The sequence below is a fragment of the Gallus gallus genome, chromosome 14, assembly GCF_016699485.2.
Source record: "Gallus gallus isolate bGalGal1 chromosome 14, bGalGal1.mat.broiler.GRCg7b, whole genome shotgun sequence".
NCBI classification, from domain to species: Eukaryota; Metazoa; Chordata; class Aves; order Galliformes; family Phasianidae; genus Gallus; species Gallus gallus.
This window is the reverse complement of record NC_052545.1, coordinates 8,265,015-8,291,674: the sequence shown is the minus strand read 5'-3', so window position 1 is coordinate 8,291,674 and position 26,660 is coordinate 8,265,015. Positions and strand designations below refer to the sequence as shown.

Here is a 26,660-nt window from a genome sequence, read left to right as displayed (position 1 = left end):
TGCAACTAATAGTTGTCATGGGCACAGCCTCTGACATTTCACAGTCAGATAAATCAGCTGGTTAGGGCTTTTTTTGGAGTGAAGTTCTCTGAATTTTTCTTCTTGTGCATATCCCTTACTCTTATCCAGCAGGAGTTCTGTTTTCTTCCTATTTCCCCCCTTGAAGGGGTCAAAGCCAGCTCTAGGAAAGCATGTCACTTTCTAGCAAAATATCCCATTTTAAAGACAAATTACTTTCTGGAGGAGACAAGTTTGATTTGCAATTGTAGTGATGTACGTACTCCAGAGCTGAAGTTGACCAAGTGTTTATAAGAGCACACATGATGTAACAGATGTAAATGGAGTATAAATTGTTTGGCAGTGGGAAAAGGAGTGCTGCTCCTAACATAAAAAGAATGAAGTGGATGAATCTGAGAGCTAATGTGATGTCCTGGCACTTCTCCATATATAAATAGAAGTAATAGTACTAAAGAGGCTGCTTTTCTGATTTTAATAAGATAGTGTGTGTGAAGACTGCATTTTGGTTTATAGTACAATGTTTCTTTTTTTCCTCAGCTCTTCAGCATCTTTTTTTTAATAATACATCTGTGCTTATATTTTGTGGTTGCAAACATTTTAGTTCACTAAGTCAACAAAATAAAAAAAAAAAGAAAAAAGGAAGTAAAAGCTAACAATTAATGTAAATTACTCCTGGTAGATGAGTTCAGTAGTTCATCTGATCAATAAGATATTCCTAAACCAAAAGGTATGGTATCATGCGTGACAATTCTGGCAACTGGGAATGTTTGGTTCCATGTCACCAATGCCATCAGCAGACAGATGGCTTTGGAGATACGCCCATGCCCTGATTTTGACTGAGATAGAATTAAACTGCAACACCTCAGTCAGACTGGCCATGTCTTTTCCAGTAGTAAGGAAGATAAAGCTGTTTTTCCTGTCCTTGTATTTAATATAGCCCTTACCAATCCAATATCCTATTGGATAACTGGTAACAAATCTACAGAAATCCTTCCATCAAAGGAAATCCCTGGTGCTCACGCAGCAGTCTTCCCTGGCATTATAATTTGCTGTACTGTTTGTAGGATGGCATTATGTACTGGGCACTTACTCTGGTCATGCCTTGCAACTAGATTACCTGGAAAATGAAGATGAGAAAGGTTTAAAAGCTGTTGGTTTAATTTTCTTCTCAACATCTGTAACTGGAGTGAAGAAGTATGCACTGCAGCAGTGCTGTGTCTCTATAAAATCTGTGTTTAGTTGTTTGCTGAAAAATAAGTAACATTTGCAGTGATGGGCAAATGGTCTGTTTAAACCTCTCCTTACATTGGGTACCTGTGCACTGCCATGTGTGTGTGTATACATATTTTTTTTGCTAATAGGCAGCAATATAGGCAACCCAGCAAGTAAAAATTGCATCCCTGAAAATTCTTATTGCTGTGTCTGGAGTGGTAAAGAGTATTTAGAGCTGAAAGCTCAGAGCTGGCCTGAGCTTTGCTTTAAGTGATTGGAATAGAGTAGACACTGTCATCACTTCTGTGTTTAAGTGAGTGAAAATGTGCAAATCATGGACTATGCAGTAGTGTTTTAGCTCTCTTGAGGACTAAATGGATCTGTATAAGCTTTGCTGTTACTTGCTGATGAAGCCAAAAGTAAAGAAAAAAAGCTTGCAGAACTTATTTGTTGGTTTAAATTCACTGTTGCTCTGTCTGCACGGGAGCCACAGGCACATTTGCAGTAAACAGCTCAGAGGAAAGGTTGCTCAGAGTGGAACTTCTTGGTGGGAAGAATTATGGATGTATAATGTTTAATGCCATTAATTGTACCTGATATTCACTTAGTGTTTTGCATGGTCAATCTGAACTGATTTATGCAACAATCAAGATCTCTTGTACATCTTAAACACCGAGAATAAAAGCATGATGGTAAAGCTGTATGCCTTACATCACCCATAAAGTCAATGGCAGTGCTAAGGTGAGTCCTATAGTCTCCAGATGCACCCGAGGCCTTGTTCCTCCTCTGTCTTACTGCTTGTGAACATTTGTCTGGCTGAAATTTAATTAGAATTCAACTTCTCATGAAAATATGGGTAAGAAACAACAAAATTATTTTAGGAATAATGAGAAATGTTTTAATTGGCTGAGAGGATCAATACCCAGTAGTCAGTGAGAAACAAAACTAAAGATGGGGTACCAAACAAAAGTTCTCTCTGGCCACCTTGTAAGCAGTCTGCACTCTTGGTAAGCAGCAGCTGTGAGTAATGAAAAAACTTATAAAAATTAATCTGTTTTTTGGAAGGGGACAGTTAATGAGTTGAAGAAGAACTAAATTTATTGAACATGTCATTGATTTAATAAACAGTTTCACTCAGGAGTATGGTGCCTCTGTTGCATATCATAGCTAGATGTGTGCAGAAAAGGGGTCTGTATCTTTTATGGTATGTACTGCGTGTTGAAGTGCTATGGCAGATTTCTGGCCTTTCTAAAAAAAAAATGTGAATGCTTTGATAATGACAGCAAGCAGAATGGAAATTGTGTTAAAGTTTTCCTGAGGAACATCGCTGTGGCCAAGGTACAGCAAGAATAAAAAGGGCATTGGGCTTGTAATTGAATGAGCAAGAACATCCAGAAGGGTAACATTAGCAAATTTTGGAAGAGAATTATGTTATCTGTCAAATTCCAAAGTAAACTTTATTAGTGGCTAGGAAGAGGCATATCTTTTTTTTTTTTTAATGAAAAGATTCTCTCCTGTGTCCCTGCTGCAGGGCTGTGGCAGCATCTCTCTGACAGATCTGAAGATGCCTGGTGTCCTGCAGCAGGGCCTGCACCAGTCAGAGCTTCAGCAGCTCTCAGATGCCTTGTAAATCTCATAGAGGCTTCCAGCACAACCAAGGGACAGACACGGATAGCAGAGAATGATAGAAAGGCTTGTGTGCCTGTTCCCGTGGCACAATTTCAATTGCTTCTTTTACCCAGGGTATGTGGGATTGGTCACTAGAAGCTTGTCTAGGCTGGTTGATCCCATATGCTAATTCCCACACAGTTTTCAGCCTTTCTGTTGTTAAAGCTTGACTTATTTGGGAGAAAAACTTAGTTTTCTCTGTATTTGCTGATGCCTGCACTGATGTATGGAAGGAAATGTCTGATCATAACCCACACATCCAAAGCCATACCATGATAGGGAAGACAATTCCCAGCACCTGCAGTATATGGAAGAGGATACAGCATGGCTATCTTATAGTCATGGGAATATCTTGGCTGTAAGTTAGTAATCAGGATTAATGAATGATTGTTTCATTGATTTAAAAACATGTAGCATTTGTGTACTGCTGATGGAATCGGGTGCCAAGGAGAAAACATGCTAAGCCATTTCTTTTAGCCTTGAATTGGGAAAGGGTATGCTAAAGAGTAGCAAACAGATCAATAAGTGCTTCTCAGAGAGGAATGTTTGGTGCTGGTTAAATGCTCAACCTGCAGGGAGCTAGAGGAAGAAAAGCTCTGTGAGGAAGGATGAGGAAAAGCTGCTGTAGTGAAAGGGATTTAGTTGTTAAAAGCAGGGCCATACCAGATTAAAAAAAATTTTAATATAAAAAAATAAATAGAAAACCTTACCCTGAGTGAATAAAGCATCAATTTTCCTACTTTTAAAATGAGATCTAAAAAAGAGCTCAGTAATAGTTTTGGTTGCCATGGCGTTTAAAGGTGCAGCTCCACAGACATTTCAAATAACAGGCGATGCTTTTATCTGCCTGTGTGGCTGAGTTAATTTTCATCTGCTGGAATTGTTCATTTAGTTTGCTTTAATTATTCTATATTGGCAGTATCATAAAAGGCCCAATTCTGCCATCTTAATATGGACAGAGCTCTTTTTTCCTCCAGAGAAAAAAAAGATAAGATGAAGGCTGAACTGGTCAGGAGATGCAAATAGGAATGCTGCAGTTCTGGGCTTGCAGAGGCGTACATAGGAACTCTGCTGATGGCACAGGGGTCTGCTGAAGTGTGACCCAGGGCAGAACCAAGCAGAAAAATGTGTGGAAAATTCTCAGTTAGTGCAGCCATTGACACTGTCCCATGTATCTTCTTGAGGGACTGTTATAGCCAGAATATTTGGTCTTGTATCCTCACAGGCTATGCCCTTCTTTCATTTGGAAAAATAAGAATCCTAGCTAGGAATGGTTACAGACCAAATGAAAAGATTACTGAGTAGGTGAGACCTGCATTTAGATTCCCAAATCCATACCATACACCTTAGCCTGACTTTGGACATGCTCAACACTTGACAGTTCCCCCTGCCTTTGGTAGTATGTGCTGGGCATTTGCTGCTGCTGTTAGCAAAGCACTTGGGCAAGTGCTCAGATCTCCATTGGGCAAGTGCTCAGATTTCCATTCCTGCACTCTGAGATATCATCCCCATGCCTGAGAAGAGCCTGGAAGTTTTTTCAGATCTTGGCACGTATACAGAACTTCTTGATCCTGTGTCTTACTACCTGTGTATCTCACTGGCTTAGCTCCCTCTATCACCTTGTGTTTTGAGCACAGCCACCACTGGCATTGCATCCTTAAACTCAAATACCTCTTTCCTGTATTTGACTGTACCTGAAACACAGGAAGGAAGCTGCAAACTGATGATGTGATATGATGCAGCCCTTAGTAAGTTTGCTATGGCTCCCATTTGAAATAGGTGATCAATAAATACGTTTATTATGTTTTCTTTCGAAGTATTAGTTGTCGTATAATCTGCAATGAGACCGCATTCAGACTCTCAAGGTCTACTTTAGTGATTTATTTCAGTGGTTTCTACCATTCCACTGCCCCATCTTCCACTGAGAAGTGTGAGTCAGGAACCCTCTGTTATTAAAAGCAGTCCCAGTTGTGCACACCTTTAATTTCCTCTGGATTACGTTAATTGCCTGACAGCTGAAAGTGATCTGGGTTTTTCAGTCTTCAACACTGGACTGCAAGAAATATTTACCAGCTACAGCAGATTTATAAAGATGCCACTGAGATGCCTTGAGAGTAACAATCGGAAAGCGCAGTGGCAAAACAACACTATTTTTCAAGGTTAAATGCTCAGAATGCTAAAAACAAATTGCACATAACAAAGCCAAACAAAGACTTGGATTCAGCTCATTTTTTCCTCCTCTTGTCTCTCATAAAAGTAATATGCTGGTGGTTTAAAAATGATGGTGCAGCATCACATAACACTTAGAAATTTAATAAGGGAGCTTTAATTTTAATTTAGTTTTGGTTTGTGGTTCAAATATCCCTTAGTGTCAACCCCCTTTCTCTATTGCACAGTCATTTTCTTGTCATGCATGCCTTGCTCTGGGTCTTTATAGGACTCACTTAGCTGAGAATGGCTGCATGGTGCTATATAAAGAGCAGCAAACATGAAGGAGGGACTGTCCAGGCTGATGTTAGCACTTGGAGTTTGTCCTGTGTGACTTTGGGAAGTCACTCATCCTGCCTGCACCCTGCTTCCCGAGTATGAATGGGCACCGCAGCGCTGCAGAAAAAGAGCCATCTCCAAGGCAGCTGAGACTTCCTCAACGGTGAGGAAGTTGTTGACTGCTTTGCTATTCTCGAAGCTGCGTCTTTGTAGTACCACCTTCTGTGCTGGGAAGCGGTTTGAATACCACCTAAACGGGGAAAAGGGGCTGAGAGAAGTTCTGTAGTGGTATTACCTTCCATTAATAACAATTGAGAACTTACTGACAGACACTTCTTCGGTTCTAAGCCGCTTTTGAGGCTGTAATTTCCCATAGGAGTTGAATTAAATTTAGTCTGTTCATCCACGGTCTGCTGGAAGGTGCTGTTTCCTGCAGTGGGATGAGCTGATGGAGGGGAGCCTACAGAGCTGCTGCAGGTGGTCGGGACAGCTTAGTGTGGGTGACCTGCTATTTGGCAGCTCGGTGGAATTGTTTTGCACTAGATAGGTGACCCAGGTACTTCCAGCAGGCAGAAGCTGTGCCGACAGCAAACGCTGCAGATTGCTTGCAGTTTAGCTCTGCGGGTGGCCGGTGCCAGCAGAGCTTGGCGCAGGATCAACCTAAGCATCATGCTGTCTGCGTTACACAGGGCAGAGTGTTTGGTGGCAGAGAGTTTTTCACTCTAGTTCACATCCATGCTATCAGTTCAAGTGAGGTGCTGGGGGGAAGGCTGAGGTGTATATACCCTAACTATTGTAGGGAACTATATCATTATGTAGGGGCTTGAAAGTTTGGATTCAATTATGGTACGGACTCTGAATAGTACTTTGGTTTTAGTTTCTCAATCCATTCCCAAAGTGAGATGAGGAAATGAAATACAACCATTACTGCATAGTTGAACTTTACAGTGATGTAATGTAGCCTTAAAGATATGTATTTTTACCAGATTGATTAATTTACATTATTTTTTCTGAGACCATTTTGTAGATGAAGCTTTAAAATCTTGTAAGCTCTTGTAGACTTAGGGGTGAGTGGAAATGCTTGTTCTGAGATGCTATCTTTGTGACTGGTTTCACAAACTGATATTTTTTTTCTATCTCGGAGCTATTTTTTAATGGGATCCTTATTTTATAAACACTTGCACAGAACAGGGATTTATTTCACAAATGGATATTTGGTATTTCTCAGTTATTTTATGTACTTGACCCTCTTCTGCCAACATTAAAAGAGCTGTTTTATTTTCTCAGCCCCTCGAGTACTGGATTGCAAATGTTATTAATTTTGTGTGGTTATGTCATATTGTGGCTCCAGACTTATTCTTCCATAATGAATATGGATTTTATTTGTCTATGAATGGGTACATCACACCCATTATTATTTCTTTTTTGTTTTTCACCTCTGCCTTTTATGCTGGAAGGAAGTCTTATTTCTTGGGAACATTTCTCTTTCTCTCTTGGTCTTCAAAGTCCCTCAAAACCTAAAGCTGGCTGCTATAATTCTACCTTATCCTTTTTTAACCCCTACAAAGAATTACTCATATGAATCTACAGTATTCATTTTTGTTTTGTCTTCATTTTCAATTTTTGCTGCTTTTTTGATGATCTAGCTCAAACTGTTATCACATGCTTGCTTTCAGGGAATGGCTTTGGGGGACTTAAGTTCTTCTTTAATTTCCCCTCCAAGAAACGAACTACTCTGAACACTTGGAATGGAGAATGTGTGTGTCTGTGTGTCTGCATAGCTTGACCTGCCTGAGGGATGCTTTCTTTGGGCTTTGCCTTACCTGTTCATAGAATCAGTTGGGATTGCAAAAGGACAGACCCAGCAATCTTCAGCTGCAGACATTCAAATCATGTCTAAATTTTAGACACCTGGGCAGTGGTCAGGGGAGTTGAACCATTGCTCTCACTGACACACCTCCATTTTGTATATTTAGCCTGTGATTTGTTGCTAAAGCAAATTCCTTCCCAAATCAGCAGGGAGCAGGAATGGTATTTATGTTTGCAGTGATCTCCTTTTGGGGACTTTTATTGGTCTTTTTTTGCTCAGTTTAAGTCCCCAAAAGGAAATCACTGCAAACATAAATACCATTCCTGCTATTTTTCTTGTTACTTAAAATAAGAAACTGAATTGGTTACGCTTTCGTGGGTTGGGGGAAGGAAAGGCTACATAACTTCAAGGTTTGAAGGGTTTTGATTAACAGTGCTGAACTGAGCACATCTCTGACTTTATGGTATCTGTTTTCATTCTGCGTATAAACAGCAGCAGTGTGGCATCTAAACAGTTAATTATGTGCTCTTTTGCAGATCTGAGTAGTCTCAGCAGCAAAAACCTGCACCAGTCCCGTCTGTGAATCTGTACTGTAGTACTCTGACCCCACGGCAGGAATGAAGGGGAAATCATTAGAAGTGGGGGAGATGCCCAATGGAGAGCAGTATGGGGACAGTGCTGAGAGAAGGGAGCAGTAAGGTCCTTGATGAGCTAGGAGGACTTCCATGAGCAAAAAGCTGTAGTTATTTATCCAGTGCATTCCCTCTGCCTCAAGATAGTAAGAGAAAAGGAAGGAGATTAACTCACCTCCCTCTGTGAAAGTAACAGTGCTCCAGGGAGAAAAAACTTAGTCTTCAGAGCAGCACTGAAATATGAGGGCTGGTTCTGTTCTTCGCATTAGGAAGAAGAAATCCTTCTTCCCACTGCTGCAAACCAAATGAGTATCTGACTGAATGAATTTGAAGCAAACAGCTAATAAAATCTAAAATAAATGAGATTACTGAATCAAATCATAGGATGCAAAATATTTGTGTAATTGTGTAATTCAAAGCTGTTGCAATATTAATGAATATTATAATACAATGATTAAACACAGGATTCATTTTGGTTTTGCAAATGTGCCTAAGCCCTTAATCTAGTAGGGTATTTCAACATAGGTAAATTTTGTTGAAGCTTTCTGTGAAAGCATTTTATTTAAAAAGCACATCTAGAAACCCCTTCTTGTTCAAAGCCCTCATCATCACTCAGCCTTCCCTTTACTCTGCTGCTTCCCATTGTTTCTGGTTCACCTGCTGAAGATAAAATAAGACTCTGCAGCTAAGAGGGCTCACTGAGCAGTGATAAACCCAGGGTATAGTTCAGCACAGCTCAAGTCCAATTGCCTAAAGCACCTGCTTGTTCAGATCCTGCCTTTGCTTTTCCTGCAGTCTGATTTAAGCCTCTTGTATAAAGTGTTTTTCTCTGAATAATTTTGCTGATCGCATGGAACAGTTTAAGGAGCAAGGTCCTGCTTAATAGCACAAAGTGAGGCAGAAAGGAGCCCCAAGAGAAACCGAAAAATCTTGTCTGCATCCTCATTTGTGTTAACCTCTATTTACTTATGTTTGGTTTATACATCCGGCAGTGCCAAGCATAAGCCAAGCAGTGCTTTCTTTTGCTGTGACTTCTTGGACCATCTTCTGTTTAAAAAAAAAAAAAGTTCCAACACCTTTGTGTTTCTTTGGATCTGCAGGAAAGGTGCAGGACTTCAGTCCAGGCTGAACAAAATTGATTACTCCTATTTTCTGCTGTCTGGTAACTAATCTTGGCTCCTTGGAGCCTTGCTTTAAGTTGTTGTACAGAGCTTTTTTGTGTTGCTGTAAATCACTGCTGTTGTCAAGATGGAAAAGTTTTGAGATTTCATCCATCCATAATGCTCACTACAGCAGGGCTCTTGGCTTGTCTTTGCACTCTGCTTGGTTCTCACGAGAAAAGGGGCAGATTTCTTGACTGTAGCTTTCACGTTAGCACTGTGAGGGTTTTGTTTTATATCCTGTGAGGGAGGGCAAGGCTAAGAAGTTGTCCATCCCTGCTGAATATCTTTGCTGGCATCCTTTGTGTTTGAATCCATCCGCAGTTAAACCATAAGACAGAAGCTGTGAGGGCAGTTGGGATGCTGTGAGGAACAGCTGAGGGCCTCCTGTCCAAGGCAAGCCAAGTGGTTTTTGGGTCGTTGTCCCATGTATTTCTGCCTTGGGTGGTCATCTCTGCCTCCTGCTCTGTCCCCACAGTGCTTGCTTCCCTCTTCTTTTTTTCCCCTTGCAAAGTACAAAGGATAGCCATGCCAGTGTCAGTTCACAGAACAAGTGCCAACCAGGCCTTATCAAGCTCTTCAAGCACTAGTAGAATCATCTCGCCTGGTTTCTGAAAACCATAGAAGGAGCAGATGTATTATGTCTAGAAATAGCTATACTTTTGTGCTGCAGGGGGAATTAATCATTTGAACAATTTACCTTGGATTGTGCTGGATTCATTGCCACGTGAAATCTTTAAATCAAAACTGGATGCCTTTCCTAAAAATAAGATCAGCTCAGAAGTTATGTGCCTGGTGAAGGACTTCCTGGGTAAAATTCCATCTTGCACAAGCTGGAAAAAGCTGTGACCATTTCAGGCCCTTCTAATGCTAAAATTCTTACAAAGCAATGCTAGGAAAGCGGGTAGGTAGGTAGCGGGAATCTCTCCTACCCTTCGGTATTCCCCTTTGCACTAACCAGTAATGAAGGATGTGGTTTAATGATTACATGAGATATCTTTGTTATTCATTCCATGTACTGAAGTCTATCCTACTCCATAGAACTGCTCTAGCTCAGCTCCTGTATGAATTTCTACGCTTTGGAAAATAGGATTGGTTGTTCTCTTTATGCTCTATTCCTTCAGAAGCACTGTCATGGGGTGACAGATATCATCTCTTTATCCTATTAATCTTCATAACATTGTCATCATTCTGGCATCTTGGAAAGGTGTGGGCACCTGCATTCAAGTTATGCTAAATCATAACAGTGTAAATAATACTTTGAATGCTTTGATGCAGGGGAATAAAAACCTTCCTGTAATAGATTCTGGGAGCACTCTTTGTCATAATGGAAACATAATCAGCTGATTTCAGTACCAGTAGATAATATGATAGGATCCATTCTTTGCAGAATGCTGTAGGAATTTGACAAGATGACTTGATTCACAAAACAAATTGCAGGTCTATTAGTAGATCTAAATGGTATATGGACGTACTTCTTCCTCCTTCACTCCACACAGTTAGCAGAGTGTAGCTGTCATTTCCTTTCATATACATACAGGTTTTTATGCATCTGTTTGTAAACATAGACTGAGGAATGGATTCACAGGCTCAAAGAACACCTCCCCAGCATGGACATGAGGTTCCTTGAGAGGCAGTGAGTGCTATGAACATGATACTACTACTTATAATAAGAAATAAGAAAATGGATTTGGGACAAAATTCAGGTAGTTTTCTTTCCTGCAAAAGAAAAAGCTCATTTCAACTGAGATGTTTTATTCAATGTGAAGTGAACAGCTCATTTTATTTTCAAATGCTAAACTTTTGAGTTTTTGCTTTGAAAAAAGAAACTGTCAAATGTAATATCAGTAATGAATCTGGAAAACACAGTAAGGGCAGTAGGATTTCCTGGTGTTTCTCTTTCTTTGATTAAACTCCCTGCCAGTGTCAGTCCAAATTTACAAAGGATGAATATGCCATTAATTCAGTGTTCCTGTTGCTCTGCTTACAGTACTGTCTTGGTGTAAGGGTGAATAGTTTGATCCTTGCTGCCAGCAGATGAAGAGGTGAGGAACAGGCCAACACTGATACTGGGTTTCGGAGGGAGGATGACGCTGTCTCTGTGCACTCTGGACTAATTGCATCATTTGTGTCTGTTTTTTGTTGTTTTTTTTTTTAGCATCAGCCGTGTTGTTTCATTCATGTATTTGTTTAAGAAAGATCTGGAATTTTTTGTAAGGACTGCTTTTACCAGGAGCTGCTGGCTTGGTTTGGCTGTGCAGCAGTATTCCATTTCACTGTCCTGTCACTCGAGATGGGTTGATTTCTTCATATTACAAGCAAATTATATTCCCTAACAATGATTTTATGAAACAATATATTTTTCCAAGCTCAGTTTTGCATTGGAAATTACCCAGGTCAGTGTCTTCAAGCCTGTGAATGAATTGCAGGTGCAAATGGGGCTAATTGGACATCTCTGACGGTGCAAATTTCAGCCCTTTGAGACTTCAAAAGGCTGTGGATTCAAATTATGATCTGCAAAACAACAAATTTAAAGTATGTCTGAAAGTCAGGCATTTACTGAGTACAACTGAGCTCCCCTGAAGCTATTAAACCGATGAGAGGTGATGAGCACTGCTGGAAATTAGGCTGTGAGAATTTAAATGTCTTAACTGTGAGAACTCTTACAAGTAAGCGAGCTTCCAACACAGCAGCTACCTCCTCAGTGCACAAATACTAAATTTAGATGTTTTCCTTTCCACATCCATTTTGCATGAAATATGTATTTGTACATTCCTATTGTTTATTTTGTGCTATTTCTCACTATGCATGCTGATGTTGCCTCTGCAGTTCTGATGTTTTGTTATTCTCTCCCTAAAATAACAACCTGCTCAGGTGAGCGGTATGGATGACATGCTGTGGCCGTGTGCACTTCTAAGATGCAGCACTCGTGCCAGGAGGAGGAAGAAAGGCGAGGCTGGAGGGAGACTTGTGGAGGTCTGGTTAGAGCCAGGGTGTGGTCTGAGCTAGCTCAGTCTCTTGGCAATGGACTGAGGGAGCTCAGAGCAGAGTCAGACCACAGCCCAGCAGGCCAGGTTTAGCAGAAAAGGAATAGCAAAGAACAGCTTGGATGTGTTTTTTATTTCTCTGTGGTCAAGATGATTTTCCAGATAGTTTCTCAGTGTGGGCACGAGGATAAATATGAGGGTAAGCTTTGAAAAGGCCTACAAAAGGGGAGTGGGTGGACTGTGACAGGAGGAGTGTCCTTTGAGTGAAGAGATGCATGGCAAAGGAAGACAGTCACAGAGAGGCAGAGCTCTGAAAGCATTGCAGTGAGGCTTGGCTGTAGGTGGTGCGTGAAGGACCTGTGTATGAGGATCTACAGGATGAAGAGGAGTGGTGTAGTCAAATCACCAGGTGTCTGCCAGTGGAACCAAGCTGGGTTATAACTAAGAAGTTTTTCCTTGCCTTGAATATGTCTGACCTATTTTCTTCGGTTTCTGCGTAAAAGAATAGGTTTTCGTGTGTGTCTTCTCTTTCACCATGGTCTATATTATCATTGCTGAAATGCACCTTGCCTGATACTATGTCATTAGTACCTTTCTGTGATCTCCACAGCTGGGAAACTGGGCATCAATCACTGCTGTAGAGGTGTTTTTTTTGTGTGTGTGCGTGTCACTTCTGGCAGTGAAACAGAGCTCAGTTGTGCACTGAGCTGAGTGAAGAGGTTTTTGTGTGTAGATGAATCAGAAATGCAGTGATGAAGGAGGAGTGGGAACGTTCACAACCCAACCTTCCCTTATAGGTACGCTGCTGAGCTCTATCAGAGGCTCTAATGTATCCCCATGTCTAATGTGAGCCTGGAGCCATGGTTACCTATCCAGCAGTGGCTTAGCATCAGCCACAGAATTTACGTTTTCTCAGTATCTGAAAAGCAAGTACTATAAGAGCAAATGCAATTTCACTGTAAACATGGTCCAACTGTCATTTTCAGTAGGAATAGAGCAACTTTGGAATGAATTGCATTATGCTGCTCCATTGTGTTAAACTGTTTGACGAACTTTTCAGAGCTGAAGCCTTGCCACTGATTAGGAACAGTGCACATGCATCATGCTCCCTACCCTGTCAGCAGAGTTGCTGGAGGGCTCTGGGGACTGCCAGCAGCTCCCTCTGAAGGATAGCTTACCGCCTGAAGTTTCTAAGCTTAGTGCTTATTGCTTATATTGCTTGAATTTATATGTGAATGTGTTTTGAGTGTGCTGTTTTGAGATGGCCTCTGATGTTCAGATACAAATCCTAATTTTTTTTTTATTCCCCACATTAGGAGTGCTCAGGATTTTCTGAAAATGGGGCTGTTACTGTTTTCCAAACCTGAGCATACCTAAGCACGTCTTTTTGGAAAATACCAGCTCTCATCCAGCTCTCCCTGTGTTCATGTAAAAATGGCTAATTAGCATTTATTTTATCCCAGAGCTTTGTAGGAAGACTCAGTTACTTTAGCAGCAGCATGATTCTGCTACCTGATATGAGGGCAGGATTCCTTTCTGCACGTGTTTTATCAAAACCAGAATATCCTATAAGAGCCAACAGGTTTGGGTGAGAGAGGAACAGCTCAGAGATAAGGGGGAGCAATGACAGCCAACCATCTCATCAGTGAGCAGATGCAGTGACATCTATTCCTCTTTTCTGGGGATGAAGTAAAACCAAATGGCAGGAACTACTTGCATGAATGCAGTGTTTCATGGGAAGGAAGCAGGACTTCCAGGCAGTGAGATGTTAGTCAGTTGCTTTGGCAATTGAAGTAAGTGCCTGAAACTCCTGCTGCCATAGGAAAGAAAAATCAACCTGCTTGCTACAAAATAGCTCTCTTGCAGTGGTCTAGCTCTTCTCCCATAGGAGTTTGGATTTTATTGAGAGCACAGTGAGACCTAGCTTTACAAGCCCTCAGTCTGCCTCCTCAGCCAGCATTTTCCTAATTGTGTAAGTAATCATTTGTGTAACCATCAAAATCTAGCTGTGGGAATCGTGACCCCATTTGAAAGTATTCCATTTAGCTAAGCAGAAGCTGTGCCTTTCTATGTGGCAGTATTAATTCCTGTATAAAACCTCTCCCTTAAAGGTGTATTGCCTGTGCAGACTCTGGGCTGTTTTTTTACAGCTGGATTTGCTGTGAGTATTTATGTGATCGTTCCCTCATTGCCCAAGCTATGGCCTGAAGGCTGCCTTTGACATCCTCTCTCTCATTTGGCATGAAGGCTTCTTCCTCTCAATTCCCCAGTCAGATACTTACCGGTGTAACTGGCCACAGGAAGGCAAGCAATAATGTTTCCACTTGATTTCACACCAGAGCATCACACAAAAAGCTGTGAGTGAAAGGCTGCAGAGGGCCTCCAGAGAAATTCTATCTGAAGGTGCTGCTCTGAGGAAGGATCAAGTCAGCCCACACAGCTCCCAAGACATCTCACAGTCTAACTATTCTTAACAACTGCACTGAAGGGCTTTTTGCACATCCAAAAGCAGCATATCTCAATTCTTTACTAAGATAATTTTTTTCTTAGTGCCCAAAAACTTCTGCTTCTAATAAAGCACAATTTTTCTCCTCCTCCCTTCCTTCCTCCTTTCTCACTCCCAGGAGTGGAGAAGAACCTGGAATTTATAATCTTTCTATAATAGCATTTAATGCATAGAAAGGCTATCATTGGCTACCACATTGGCTTTCTAATTTTTAGATTAAACAAAGGGAACTCCTTTAGCCACTCATTAATGCTCTTTTTTTTTTTTTTTTTCCAGTTCTTCTCTCATTTTGTGTTTTCCCCAAAATTCATACCTTGGAGGAGGCTCAAAATGTCAATAAAACTTCACTTCTCCTGGCTGCAGAGCCCCACCCATTTAAACAAAGGCTTTTGTTTCTTTTCACTTTAGAATTATTTGAACCATAAATATAAAAGAGAAAATATGGAAATGTGGAACTCTGGCAAACCAAAATCTCTCTCAATATCTATAATTGCTTGACAAGTTGGTTTAAGGAACTCTGTTTCGGGCACTGCAAGAAAGTCATCACCTAAAGCAAGAGTTATTTTCTTAGCCAACTTGCTAATTTCTTGCAGCCTGCATCTGCAGGCCATGCTATCTGCAAGAGTAATGCCCTGTTCTGCATTGCTATTCATTCTCAATTCTATGCTACACATTAATTACCAAAGACTCTATTTTATTCATTCATGTGATCAATACGCGTTCTTTGGGAAATGACAGTTTAAAAGCTAAGAACTATATCCCAGATCTGGTAAGGGTATGATTTCAGCATGTTGGATATTGTCTTTTCATTCTGCATGATAGTATTTCTTGAGCATCCTCATTTGTAATGTAATTTTAAGGGATTTGCTGGTGTGCTGCAACACTTTGCATTTAGTGAGTGCGCTCTGGGGTGTCCAGTCCCTCTGACTGAGAGATAGATAGCCTTATCAGCACTCCTTGCATTACGTCCCCCTCACTGGCTGGATGCACCACAGAATAGTTAGAAAATTCCTTGCTGGAGAGAGAAACAATTATGAAACATTTTTAGAACAGTGAACTGAATGTTTGTCATAGCTGGCAGCATTTATTTATGACAAGTAGTAATTGCTTCAGCTGGAAAGAAGAAAAAAAACACAAGAAAAAATAAGATATTTTAAAAGGAAATTTGGTGCCCTTAGATTTGCAAATTGGGTTCTATAGACACTGGGTACCTTCAAGCAACTAACACTGAGGATGTTGGGAGGGGTGGGCTTGGTCTGCACAAGGCACTGCTCCTTGAGGGTGGTGCCAGATCTAAAGGGATGTAGCGTTATGCAGATCAAGTGAGGATTGGAAGAGTTTTTAATTTAAATAAATATCTTGATTATTGGAAAAAAGTTTTTATCATCACACTAAACATCCCTTTGGATAATGATATCTTTGTGTGGGTTCCGTGTAATGTTGAAGTAGAAAAATCCTCTACCCCTTAACAAGGCAGAAAGGAACTGCCAGGACAGTCCTGAAAACATAACATTGGCCAAGGAGTGCCTCTGCTTCGTGGCTGGAAGCCTGTTTATCTAGGCAGCATCAGTCTGACTCTTTTCCATTCTCTGCTGTGCCTCTTCCTGTGCAAAGGCTTTAATGTAAAGCTGCAGCGGGAGACAAAGAAAAGGGAAAGATCAGTGGTTATTGCGAGCTGGCTATGGCAGCTGGGTTGATAGAATCTAAGAAGTGGCTGGCATGATACAAGTACCCAGGGAGGCATTTGGCTGGGCTTTTTTATTTAGACGGTGAATTATTCTCTGCGGAGGTCTTGCTTGCTATCGTGTTGTATGACAGTCTGGGTAATATTTCAAGACAAATAAATAGAAACAGTAATAATTCCCTTGTGCTTTTCTCCCAGCTGCAGGATTTTGAGAACCCTCAGTACACATTTCTTCCAGGACTTTGTTTGAAAGTACCTATGATGGGGAGAAGAAAAACAAGAGATTGGCTCTAAAAAATAAAAGGACAGTTAAGCTCTCCTTTAGATCTTGCACAGATGAAGCCCAAAGAACCCTGATTTTACATCAGTATTAGCAAACCCATAATAGAAGTGTTCTCTGGGAACTAAGAACCTTTGGGCTTTTTTTGAAAGAAATCAGCATGTTTTAACCAGCGTGTTTTACGTGCTTTCCTGGGCTGAGGTCTCTCATAATTGCTTTCTGCTGATACTCTGGAGGTTTGCTGGATCTCCATGTTCCATTGTATAATTAACTGCATCAGAAAAAGCCATTTTATTGATAGTCTGTAGGGTCTATTTTTGGAAGGGAAATGAATAACGTATTTGAAGAAAGTCTATTATTTACCATTCTCTCTGCCTGACTTTGTGAGGGGTCAGGCAGGGACACCCAACTTTGGGTTCCAGAGCTATCAAGATGTATTTTCATTAGACATCTTGTGCTGAAGTCAAAACAGAGCTATGTCTGCTCATATCAGCTGACAATTCAACCATTTTGTGAGTGTAAGAAGTGACTTTAAATCTCAGGCTGCCACAGCAGCAAAATGTGATCAAAAATGGTTGGGAATCATGCTCTACTGTGTTTTGTCTCAGGCTGTGTAAGCAGTCTCAGCCAAAATAAAACCTCAGTCCTGCCAAGATGGATTTTCAGAGGCAAGAGAATCCCCAAAGAGGTAAAACATTCTGGTGAAAAGAAGAAAGGATAATTCTAAGAGCTTAAAGAGTCATGCTATAATTTCATATTTTAATGAAAAGTTCCCCATTGTACCAGCACATGATTTATTATTCCTAAGCATTCTTAGTACCTCCCTAAGTGTACACAGGCTTCTGCTGTTAGGATGCAAAATTGGAGCCTGGAAAACAGACATTTTTTGGAAGAACTTATTTCAGCTGGAAAGCAAAAGTCACTCTGAGGAGAGTTGTGTACGAGCACTGTGCAGGGGCTCAATACTGCGTGAGGTTTTGCCAAGATGGTGAGTGGGAGGAAATGTGCCATGGGAAGGTCAGGTGTAGGGGACTGGGGGGAGAGTTCCCTGGTAGCAGAGATGGAGCTCATGCCAGAACCATGGTGACTTGGATTAGGCTTTACTGCTAGCTAAACCCTCACCTCTGAGTACGGTAGTGTTCCAAAAGGAAAATAGTAACCAGCTGTCTTAGGATGCTTGTCAGGGAAGAGGCTATGAAATACTCATGGACTAGGAATAATGTGCAGATCTCACAGAGGGGCTTTACCTACTGCACTAATGTTTTCTTACTTTGCTTAAAGAAATGGTGTTTGCTACATTGGTTGCTTTTTTGGAGTGGTGAATGTATCTCACTGAGCATTGAAGATATTTTTTTTCAACTTCATAGGTTTGGGAGGGAGAACCAAGCCAGTGATTTGATAGCAACCTTTATAAACGTGGCCTTTTGGCAGCGAGTCAGCTCTTGGCAGAAGACTTGCAGTTGCTTATCAGAAAAACTTTTTCATTTAGCCATGTCAAACCTAACTGGTTTTTTTTTTTTAATTTATTTTTATTTTAAATTTGGCCTTGATTTTGAATTCTTTCAGAGTAAGTTTTTTTTCAGCTTCTGGTTAGCAATGGCTCTTGGATAGGTTATTTGATTATCAGTTAAACATTGGTTCTCATACAGAATGCATACATTTTATACCTGATCTGAATGTCTGTAATGTTTTCTTATCTTGCTGTTTCCTTGTAAGGGCTTGTTTCTGTCACTGTATGACTTTGTGTGTGCTTCAGAACCAATATAAGTAACATAACCAGAACTTCAAAAACACAAATGCACAAGTGATGGTGCGGGCTGATACTTGGCTCTCCTCTCAAGGTGCATTTGCTTGGAAAAATGGTGCTAAGGTTTGGCATCCTTTTTTCCTCCCCGTTTCTCCTGCAGGTGGAGAAGTGTGCCCATATCTGCACTGTATTTGCTCCTTAATCAGAGCAATTGTGCCTTGTTTTGGGGGAGAGTTCTAAATGATTGGAGGAAGGTTGTCTGCATCACCCGACTTGTACCTACGTGCACAATCCATCTCTATCCGGTTGAAAGGATAAAGAAGTGAGCTGACAAATGCCAACCCTTTTGTTAGAGCACATTATAAGGTAAAGCCTAAAATAAAATTGCTGTTGTTTTCACGTACTTTGGACATAGCTCTATGCCCAGGATATGTATCAAGAACAATTCCTCTGCTTACAGTCTAAAAATGAGCTATAGAGTACTTACTCTAACTGCCAGTTTCCTGGGAAAAAGGTTTGCCATGACCATCTATTATCTCAACTGCAAAAGAAAAGTAAACTCTTAGCCACATATAAAATTCAGCAATTCTTTTCTAGCAATAGTTTGCCTTTGGTGATAATAAGTGTTGGTTTATGATTTAATAGTTCGCTACTTACTTTGCCTATAATCACAGAGTAATAAATAACTATTGGCAAGATGGATAGCAGCTTGATCCGAGAGGCATGAAAAAGATAAAGCAATAGGCACAAACGCACAATTTATATTCATAGTAAATGGGTCCTAGCCAAAAAAATGTGAGGAAAAAAAACTGATACGAGAGCATATTTTTGTTAGATACCTCTGATGTGGAGGATAGCTAAATATCTACGTTCATACTAGCTAGTTGTCTTTCTAGTTTATAAAGACTTGCTTTGCACGTGTTGCATGGAAAAATCCCTTCCTGAAGTGTTAACTCTGAATCTCATGGATCTAGACTACCCTCTGAAAGACCACACTAGCTTTTTGGGCCCTATTCATCAAAAGTCTGTTAGCATGCTGCCCCATTCAACGTTCTCTGCAGTTGCTGGGAGTTTTGCTGATTTCTGAGTCACAAAGTGAAGGCTTCAGATCTGTTTGGGCCTGATATCTGCAAGCCTGGGCTGCACTGTGAGCACTGTTAGACATGAGTTTCAGAGGCCAAGAGGCTTGAGACAAAGCCTTGACACCTGATACGTGTGCTCCTTCCTTCTTTCCTGTTGCTAAAGAAATGGTTATCTTCTAATTTGCTGGCTACTCTCTCCCGAGTGATACAGCAGTTTATAAATGCAATATATGCATTACATATAAAAATCTATTCACTTCCGAAGGTAATGCTCTCCTCACTGGAATTTTGGCTGCCTTACTTCTAAATGTGTCAGAAACTGATGCTTTCATTTTCCACTATTACTGTTTTCTCTGTTGATGCTGATCTGCAAATAAGAGAATCTCACCTTATACTTCGACTTTTTAATTTCAGTTTTACATCAGTTGTTAACACTTTGATAGATGACCCCAAATATCCTTTAATTCCTTCAACTGTGATTCTGTTGTTTTTCCTGAAACAGGAAGTGAATTATTTGAAGTTCCAGTGATGAGATGATGAAATTAAAAATCCTTCTTAAATGAGTGGGTTAAAAACAGTTTCTGGCCATTTGACCTGCCTTGTTGGAGCCATTCAAGTGCCTAGATCCTGCTGATTCTCAAGTCTTTGGAGATTTGGGCTTCAATGATTCAGTAGCCTGTAGATGTGCTAATTTAGTTGTCATTCAGCCTGGTTACACAATTTCAATTTTTTCAGTCTTCTCTTGTAAAGTAGCAGCTACAACTCCTTAATTACTTCTGTTACTTATTTTATCTTCTTTGCATGCCATCCTGAATCCTTTGGCAAGGTTTTTGCCTTCCAAGGTTTTCAGCTTGCGTGTCAGGAACATGGCATGGCCAAGAATAGACCAGAAAATATGGTTCTTGCTAGTCTGCTTCTATAGAGAGAAAATGAAATTCAATGAGAAGAGACACTTTTTCTCCAGCAGAACTTGGTTAATGTCATGGGAAAGTGAGAACAAAAATAAAATGGCTGCAAAGGATAGTAATGAGGAAGTTAACATGAATGTGATATGGAAACTCAAGAGAAACTGTATGCGGATGGTATATCATTCCAGCAAATACTTACACTGTTTTCCTGTCTGAATCTGTTGATTTGATCTGAGAAATGCGTTGTCTGTAATCTATGCACTCCCCTTTCTTGGAGACCCTTTGGCAATGCATTTCATCTAGTAAATCAAATTGTGTTTGCATATTCAGAGGCTCGGACTCCAAGCTACTGATGCATTTACAGTTTGCAGGGAGGCTCGAGTGCTTTTTGTTAAGGACAATTCCTTGCATGATCAGCGTTTGTTTCAAAAGGGGAGATTTGCTTTCATGACCAGTCAGGCTCAGTCTCACAGACAAAATGCACTGCAGGGTGCAAAAAGAGTTGCATCCTTCTTTTCTCCTTCTTTTCTCCTTCTTGACAGCAATGAGAAATCTCTAAGATAACCCAGGGGAAGGGCTGGCAAGGGCCCAGAGAGCCCAGGAGGGCTGGGAACACCTGAACAGTGGAGTAGGGAGGCTGCATCCCTCAGCCAAAACTTTCCCCTTTCCTTAAGCGTCTTAAACCTGGAACATACAGTTGGTCAAGTGATGAAACTTCTCCATCTCCTTAAACCACTTTATGGTGAGTGTTAAGTCTCTTTTCTTTTTCATTGTGGTGATGTTTGGTGCAGGATATGGCTGATAACATCTTTTTCTCTGGCGTTGAAGGAACATCAGCTCAGCATTTTCAACAAAAGCAGGAGTGGAATTAACCCAGCTTGCGTATGAGAAAGGGGGGGAAGAGCTTAGAGGATAGAGAGCAGGTGACTTATTTTACAGGATCTGCTTTGAAGTCTTTCTGTGTCGCATGATACTTCTCTGTCTTGGATTAACACAGGAGTTCTCAGCCAGAGGAACTGACCTGATGAAGATAAGAGTAAAGGAAAGGAGATTTAGGGACAAGATCTGTGAATTTTATCTGTTCTGTTTTGGAAGACAAAAGTGATGTAAAGAGAACACGAACAATTAGGGCATATGCTGTGTTTGTTTATCTTCAGAAGCCTGTAGTAGGTGTGCCAGTGTGCTGTTGTTCAGCAATTAGCAATAAAGGCAGACAGCAATTAACCACATGTCTTCTGTGAGCGGTAATGCTTGTTTTTTGTATTTAACCTTCATGATTCATGAAGCACTTTGATTCTGGAAACTAGGAAGAACAGGAGGGAAAATCTTAGAGCCTGGTGTAGCTACGTGATAAATGATCATATATTGTTAGTCAGTAATGAAAGGGCTTCCATATAAATATAGAAAGCTTTTCTGTTATTAGAAAATACATATTTGCATATATAAATGCATCCACATATATCTATGTATTTATATACCTATATGTACTATCTGTTGGGTGTCAAGAGTTCTATTCCTGTGAGTTTTAGGCTTCCTTTGCTTTTAGGACCTCAGATCAGATACATACTTGGAGACAAGCGGATTGGATTGAAGGACAGCCTTCATGAAGGACTCTGGAACAGAGCTTGGTCTTTTTCTAAAGTGTCCTGGCTACAGCATATTTTAGAAAACCAAAGAATACCTGTCTCATTATTTACTAATGAAGAGATAACTACTGCATCAGGATTATATATACTCTAAGGTCACTTCTTTTCCCTTAACCAGATTTCTGCTACAGACCTTTTATTTGGTAGAATGAGGTTTAGCAACCAGTTTGTCTCGTTATAGGTAAAGAAAATTTGGAAACTTTTCCACTGTTCATGGTGTAAATTTGGGCTTAACTGTAATGAACTGGCTCCAGAATGTGTGCTGGAATAATGATTTTTGTAAATTAATAAGACACTGTTTTCAGGTTTTTATGGATTAATACTTAGCTACAAGCTGTTTAGCATTTGGACAGAGAACATCCTAGTAGTAAAATGCAATTCTGTTTGGAAACAGATGGAACAATTGGATTGGTGGACTGACTGTTGTGAAGAGTAGCTGGGGAGAGGCAGAAAGTGCCTGTATTGGTTGTTCTTTCAGCACAAGTCATTGGGATTGCCATCTTGAAAGGAATCTATTGAGGGTTTTTTGCAAAATGGAGTTTCAGGAGCTTTTTTTTTTTGCCTGTGCCTAAAAATGTGGTTTTAGAAAAACCAGTTAAAATGAGGTATTTTGGAAGGAAAACGATCATCTTTTAGAATAGAGAAGATCATTTACATAGTATCCTCAATTACAAAAATGTATCACTTGTCCTGGAAACGAATGCTGATTTAACACTATGTGCAAACATGGAATCTGCTTTCCTCCTGCTGTCGCTGAATCCACTGAGAGCTCTACCATTTTCAAAACAGCACTTTTTGAAAGGTGGGTTTTCTCAGGAGCATTTTTTTTTTTCCTTTTTTCAAATCCACCTAATAAGTGTGCCATGAAGCGTTTCAGGCATTCCATGGTGAGCTGGGGAAAAGGGCGTGATGTTGCAGAAGGAGCTGAAGGATGAGAGTGGCGATTGGAGCTGAAGACTGTCAGACTTGTCAGAACATTTGGTCTGGGCAGCACAGCAGCAGGCTGAGCGTGTCGCAGAAGCAGACTGGCAGAAATAAAGAGGTGCTCTGAAACTGGTGCTCACCCTGGGAAGTCCTCTGCGCTTCTGGGTACCTCTGGCCTAAGTGCAGTGATGGCTGTTGGTGTTGGTGGGAACGCTATTTTCTGTTGTACTGGTCCAAAATGGCCTTAGCTACAGTGTTCTGGAGGGAAAACAAAGCCTGTGTGTTTTGCTATTCTTTACTTGATGATTATTCAGCTAATGCCAGTTCTAATTTAAAATGAAATGCTGAGGTAACTGGTTTTGTAGGAGTTAATCCACAATTATTCAACTAAGAGCAGTGTCAAAGGCATAATCTTAAGCAGTCACAAACATGGCAAATAGCCATTGGCAGAGCTTCAGTAACTGTGTTCGATCACTTGTTGTTCCGTGCCATGAAGAGACCTGTAACAGAACGTACCTGTAGGGAACAGGTTGCTTTGAAATGTAAATCAGTTCAGTATCACCATACTCGTTAGTACTGTCTTTGCTGCTGCTTGGTAACTAGGCAGCACCTGGAGCCTTGACATCTGGCCAGCTGGGCACTAATGAAGCATACCATCAGTTCGATCAGTGTTTTAACTAGGAAACATTAAGGGGAGATGTGTGAGAGTGGTGGGTGAAGTGTTGTTCTGCAGGTAATATAGGGAAGATGTGAAAGCCTTGAATGCTCTTAGATTGTGAGCAATCCTTGCAGGATCTCAAGGATACCAATACACAGATGAATGAGCCCTGCCTCTGCTCACTGTGCTACAGATGCCTCATGCACCGGTATCCAGGTGCAGTGGTTTGCAGGTCTGGAAGAAGCAGAGCTCAGCATAACCCTGGGGAAGTGTCTGGCAGAGCTGTGGGAAGGATTTGGTTTGCAGTCACAGGATTACCCGTGAGATGCTTCTTGATTGGAACAGAAATATTTAATCAGATCTATCTCCTGTAACTGTCATGTTGAGAAAACAGGTCTCCAAATTGGATTTTTGTGATCGATGGCCAGGAAAGACCTTTTTATCCACCTTAGTGGAACTGACTTACAAAACTAGGGTTGGGTGACAGCAAAATGTCTGTATTCTGGCAGGACCGGCTGTCTCCTGTCAGGGAATCCAAGCTGTTCTGGAACTGTATGCTGATCATCTGTAAATTTGAGCCACAGTCTGTATGTTTGGTACGTCAAAAGAAAAACAGTTGCTGAGTTCAAAAATAATATGATTTTATTTCACCAGTTTCTGAAGGCCAGTGTTGTTTCCCAGTAAGGTGCATAGAAATGTTTGGATACCGAGAGATATGTTTTGGAATTTAAGTGCATCAGTGAAGCAGGAATTACTGTGCTGTTTTTTGAAGGCCAGGGACACAACAGGTAGCATGGTGCAGGGACCTGACCTGAACAGAACCGGCTTCAGAATCTGAGCACAAAGATCTGTAGGGTCTGTTTGGAGAAGAGCAGATCTGGATCCAGGCATGAGAGAGAAACAGGTTATAGACACCAAATGACAGGGGCAGCAGCATCAGCCTCTGCTAACGAGCTCGTTTGCCTGTTCTGTGAAGTCCTCTTTAAAGCGATGTTCTATAAATTCATGAATCTGTTAAAAACACCATTCCAAAACAGAGATCGGGATCTACAGAAACTATTCCTTACATCAGGAAATTGAGCTTTTCTGAATAATACCATCTTCTGTCATGTCTACTCAAGCTAATTAGACAACACTACCATACTTTAGTAATGTAATTTGTCTCTTGTCTAGGTGAACTATATTCACGCTTCAGTTACTCAAATATTACTGTTCCACATTTGAAGTTATTATGTTATTCTGTGCTGTTTATGTTCCATGATATCAGATTGTAATTAAACAAGCACTTGGGAAGCTGGGTATTTCCAAGTTCAGAAAAGCTTGTTTGGGGCATGCATTGTTTCCCAGGTGAACAGGCTGGACTTGGGCGTGTCCTTCTCTGAATTGCATCTGACATGCTATGCAAGCCAAACATTTATCTGTGAGCATTAAGCATGTGAATAGCCTATTTAACTGAAAGCACAAGTTCACATTATTTAATTGAATCGGGGTTTGGAGGCCAAATTTATTCCAGCTGGAGATCTGGCAGGGAAAGGCTAGTATTCTCGGAAGGAAGGAAGGAAAGAAGGTAGTTCTAAAGCTTAAAAACATTAAAGAAAATGTCAGTAGAAAAAGATGTACTTAGTTTAAAATAAATCAATGGCTTCCATGAAGCATGCCTCTGATATAGCTGCAGTTGTGCTAATGGGCACAGCATCCACCCACCATTCACGCCAATTGGAGGAAGCACTTCAACACCTCTAAGGGTGCAGGACAGCCTGAGATGATGCAAAACGTTGCCTGGAAGGACTGATGGGTTTTCCTGGTGATTGCTTGCAAACTGTTGCTGTCTGTTTGGTTAACGTGTGGATGACAGATCACAAAGCAACCAGAAGATAGAGAGAAAGCAGAGCAGCATAGAGCTGTCTTTATCAGGTGTGGCCTGATAAAGGGCTGACAGCTTCTGGATGCACAAGAGTGGATGTGCAGCAGGTTAGCAAGGGAGACAAGGCTATCTTCTGTCCTCTCTACCCACCTGGTTGCATTTACAGTGCCAAATGAGCAGGCTGGAGGCCACTTTGACTGCCTGTCCATGCTGCTTGCCTGCGTTTGAGGCTAGCCCTGGGTGGACTTAGAGGAAGCATCAGTGGAGTTTGGGCTTGAAAGTACACTCAGAAAAGACATTGCCTGTGCCTCTCATCAGTTCCTCCTGCCTTGAGCAGATAAAATGGCTCTTTTCTACTTGACTGGATTTTATCTGTGTCAAGGCTAGCGAAGCATTGCAGACACGTGAAACTTGGGTGGGGTTCAAGCAGCTTACGTGCACACTCCTGAGCTGAAGCACAGAGGTCCTGCAGGACCACTGTGCTTGGGTGGGGTGGCAGTGGGAAGAGCAGAACATGGCCTCCAGCTGCAGCACTTCTCAACTGCAGTCTGTGGCACTCAGCAGGGTAATGCCCCAGGGCAGGCAGTGGCATCAGTGTGATTTTACTCAGGTTGATTTAAAGAATTTCACAGTTAAGCATAAGCACCATGAAGTAGAACGATGGGTGGGGAATGACACCATGCTGTTTTTTTAATTTTGGAACCTGGCTTTATATATACACTGCTTTGCTAAACAGGTTCTTAAAGGATACCTGTTGAATAGATTCTGTCTTGTAAATAGATCCACATGAATTTCATTAAGATGCCTTGGGTTGACTTTGGTAGTTTATAAAAGCTTCTAAGAACAATGAAAAAAAGAGGATATTTTATTCTCTCTGAATACATATACTGCAAATTTCCTTGGGTAAGAGTTAAATCTTTTTTAGGATTTTACTAGAAGGGAACAATGACTCACATCCATTGATAAAGTACACCTTACCTCTATATTATTAACAAGTGCAGTCAGGTGAATCAGACTGCATCTGCCATTGAGAATAGAGATGCTTGTTTGGAGAACAGGGCAGGATTGCACTCCCAGCATGTTGTGTTTATGGTTCCAAAACCAAAATACAGATTGGAGATTTGTCCCAGGTCAGTGTCTCCTTGACAGCATGTGCAGTGTTGCATATCAAGTGCTCCTGCATAAGATGGCAGAAAGTAAATAGCAGTGCTCTAGAGTAAAAGACAGGTCCCAGTGTCTCACGCATTCTAGGAATAAGCCTTTCATACTGCCAGCTGAAAATGCAGGGTAAAACAAAGCCACAATCAAGCTGACAAAGTGATGTGTAAGGTACAAACTGGCAGAACGTTTAGTAAAAGAATAAGAATTATTTTGAAAAACATGATTG

At 41.0% G+C, this 26,660-nt stretch overlaps 1 long non-coding RNA gene across 1 annotated transcript in view; it reads left to right on the top strand.

Annotated features, from left to right (window-relative positions):
* The window catches only part of LOC101748004, a 137,703-nt gene that overhangs the window by 21,090 nt on the left and 89,953 nt on the right, over positions 1 to 26,660 (top strand). The window lies entirely within an intron of this gene.